The sequence below is a fragment of the Gopherus evgoodei genome, chromosome 21 (genome assembly GCF_007399415.2).
Source record: "Gopherus evgoodei ecotype Sinaloan lineage chromosome 21, rGopEvg1_v1.p, whole genome shotgun sequence".
Classification (NCBI taxonomy): domain Eukaryota; kingdom Metazoa; phylum Chordata; order Testudines; family Testudinidae; genus Gopherus; species Gopherus evgoodei.
This window is the reverse complement of record NC_044342.1, coordinates 13,392,684-13,396,505: the sequence shown is the minus strand read 5'-3', so window position 1 is coordinate 13,396,505 and position 3,822 is coordinate 13,392,684. Positions and strand designations below refer to the sequence as shown.

The following is a 3,822-nucleotide window of genomic DNA, read 5'->3' as shown; positions in this document are numbered from 1 at the left end:
AACACAGGAGTATTGCACATAGACGAACCAGTCTAACATAGACTCTATCTGTTTCCATTACCTGATACAGATGTCATATTTTTCACCATTCTCCAATAGCTACCTCACCATTATATCAGAGATACTTCAAGGGCCAGATTCTGAGCAGGCTTAAATCCATGGAGCTCCACTGAAGTCAGACTGGCTAAACCAAATTTATATTACCTGATGATTTGGACTGAGGTAATTCCTATTATCAATATATGGAAATATATTGATAAATATGGAAATATTTTATTGTCACAAATATGTTGTATAGTCTATGCTCTCGAATGTTATAAGAGCAGAAGAATTGCCATGCATCATCATCCTATCTCCAGTACTGCCCCAAGTCAGCTGTTTCCAAGACAACTGTATTATAATCTGAATCATGGAGAAAAAAATCTTCCTAAACCAGAGAGTAACAGTTGGTTCATACCCCAAAGCAGGAGGTCCCTATCAAAAATGAAGCCATTTTAGAATTCTGTAAATTTATTTGGTTGCCACTGGATAATAGGTAATGAGTTCCACAGCTTAGATGGCTAGATACATATCTTGAGCTAGTCCCCTGCTCTCCTGTGTCATCCCCCCAACCATTCATACACTGGTCCCAAATATTCATTGGTTTATAGCTGGAGAAAAATGACAAAGAAAAACAATGACATATTTTTGTCAGAAATATGTATTTCTTTCTCCCTCCCCCACCCATTTCAGAAGTTCACAAAAGCCCTGCACAGGCAGATTTAGTCTCTATGTTCATAACCAAGGTTCAACTTTTCAAAGATTTTGTCGCCATAGTTCTGCCCCAAGCTTCTTTCACTTCTTTTTTCCTTACACTGTAGATGAGGGAATTCATCATGGGGATGACAAGGTGTAAAACACAGACACTGCTTTCCTTGGGTACAGAGAAGTTAACTAGGTAGGCTGTGCATACATGAAAGCTGTGGACCTATAAAATAAACTCACCGCTATTATATGGGAGGTACAAGTGGAGAAAGCTTTGTGTTTGCCCTCAACAGAGTGAATCCTGAGGATAGTGGAGATGATATAAGCATAGGAGATGTCATAGGTTTCACCCCCACTCTGAACTTTAGGGCACAGATGTGGGGATCTGCATGAGAACCCCTACGCTTAATTACCAGTTTAGATCAGTATGCTGCCACCACCCAAATCATCTAAAACAACCGTTTATGAGTCATTTGGGAACTCTGTCTTCCCCCCAAAAAATATCTTCCTCTCAAGTACTATAACCCCTCCCTAGGGAGCCTTGAGAGACTCCTCCAGCAATTTCCTGGTGAACTCCGATCCAAACCCCTTGGATCTTAAAACAAGGACAAAACAATCAGATTCTTAAAAAGAAGACTTTTAATTAAGGAAAAGGGGTAAAAGAAATACCTCTGAGAGATTATAGACTCATAGACTCATAGACTCATAGGTCAGAAGGGACCAATCTGATCATCTAGTCTGACCTCCTGCACAAGGCAGGCCACAGAACCCCACCCATCCAATTTTATAACAACCCCTATCCCAGGACCGAGTTATTGAAATCCTCAAAATTGGTTTGAAGACCTCAAGCTGCAGAGAAACCACCAGCAAGCGACCCATGCCCCACGCTGCAGGGGAAGGCGAAAAACCTCCAGGGCCCCTGCCAATCCGCCCTGGAGGAAAATTCCTTCCCGACCCCAAATATGGCGATCAGCTAAACCCTGAGCATGTGGGCAAGACTCACCAGCCAGCACCCAAGAAGGAATTCTCTGCAGTAACTCAATTCCCATCCCATCCAACATCTCCCCGCAGACCATTGAGCAGACCTATCTGGTGGTATTCCAAGATCAATTGCCCAAATTAACGATCCTATCATAACATCCCCTCCATATACTTATCAAGCTTTGTCTTAAAGCCAGGAAAATCTTTTGCCCCTACTACTTCCCTCGGAAGGCTGTTCCAGAACTTCACTCCCCTAATGGTTAGAAACCTTCATCTAATTTCAAGTCTAAACTTCCTAATATCCAGTTTATACCCATTCGTCCTCGTGCCTACATTAGTACTAAACTTAAATAATTCCTCTCCCTCCCTAACGTTAACCCCCCTGATATATTTATATAGAGCAAGCATATCCCCCCGCAGCCTTCTTTTGGCCAGGCTAAACAAGTCAAGCTCTTTGAGTCTCCTTTCATAAGGCAGTTTTTCCATTCCTCGGATCATCCTTGTAGCCCGTCTCTGAACCTGTTCCAGTTTGAATTCATCCTTCTTGAACATGGGACACCAGAACTGCACACAGTATTCCAGATGGGGTCTCACCAACGCCTTATACAACGGTACTAACACCTCCTTATCCTTGCAGGAAATACCCCGCCTGATGCAAGCTACTCTTACAGACAACAGATTCAAAACACAGAGGATGTTCCCCTGGGCAGAAACCTTAGTTACAAAAAAGAAAACCCAATTTGATGATCTCTCTAATGCAAAAAGACAAATCACAAAAGAAAATAAACATAAGCTAATTTATTCCTTCTCTAATACTCACTACCCTGATAGGAGGGTAATTCCTGGATCTTTTCTCTCCGGCACACAACTTAATGAACTGAACAAAGGACTCTTCCTTCCTTCCTGGGTGAAACATTTTGTTGCACATTGGTTCCTTTGGTCAGGTGTCAGCTAGGCTATGTGAACATCTTAACCCTTTACAGGCAAAAAGGCATTAACCCTTAACTGTCTGTTCATGACAAGAGATAAGCACAAACAGGGAGGTGCTCCCTATGATAAGGCTGCATAAGGTAAACATCATCAGGTTATTGATGTATGTATCACTGGTGGTGACACTAACCAGGGGAGGGCCATCACGGAGGAAACGATCAATCTCGTTTGACCCACAATAGTGCAGTGTAAAGATGAAAACAGTCTGCACCATGGAGTTCACACAGCCACCAAAATACGACCCCACCACCAGCTGACAACAAACCCACTTGGACATGGCGATGGGGTACAAGAGCGGGTTGCAGATGGTGATGTACCGATCGTACACCATGGCTGCCAGCAGGAACCCTTCAGCAGTGAGGAAGACAGAAAAGAAGAATTGGGTGGCACATCCATTGTAGGAAATGGCTTTGCTCCCTGCTAGGAAGCTTGCCATGGCTTTGGGGGCAATGATGGAGGTGAAGCAGAGGTCTAAGACTGACAGGTTAATTAGGAAGAAGTACATGGGGGTGTGCAGGTAAGAGTTAGCTCTAATGAGGAGGATCATGCTGGTGTTTCCAAGCATAGTGGTCATGTAAATCACCAGAAACATCAAAAAGGGAACTACGTGAGGTGCCAGGCCACTTCCAAACCCCAGCAGGATGCATTCTGTCAATGCTGTGCAGTTGTCCTCTCTTGTTGTCTCCATCACTTGATGTTTCCTTTCGGAAAGGGAGCAAAATGAAGGTTAAAGAAGAACCAAATGGACAAGGTGAATTTCAGGTCTTACCAAAAACAAACAAATAAACAAACAACAACAAAACAAAATCAGAGCTCTTGTGGAAAAGACACTGGCCTAAAAGTTGGCAAATCAATGGTCATTTTAGTGCTTTTCTACATACTCCTGCTGTGATCTGCAGCAAATCTCTTGAGTGAGGATTTTCGAAGCAGTCAAAGGGGGTCTCATTGAATTTCGAAAGGTTTTGATCATTTAACCCTTATGCTCTTGGGAAAACTTCCAGCTATAATATTTCTGTCTCTCCTGCATGACAATTAAGTTGTCATTGTTTCCTTATCCCAGAGGGAGTTGAGAAGATAAATCCATGAATGTTTTGGAAGTGTTCAAAT

The 3,822-nt window shown here is 42.8% G+C and overlaps 1 pseudogene; it reads right to left on the bottom strand.

The window, feature by feature from the left end:
- Positions 1-787: 787 nt before the first annotated feature.
- LOC115638107 lies at positions 788-3,403 on the bottom strand (annotated as a pseudogene).
- Between the last annotated feature and the right edge of the window lie 419 nt (positions 3,404-3,822).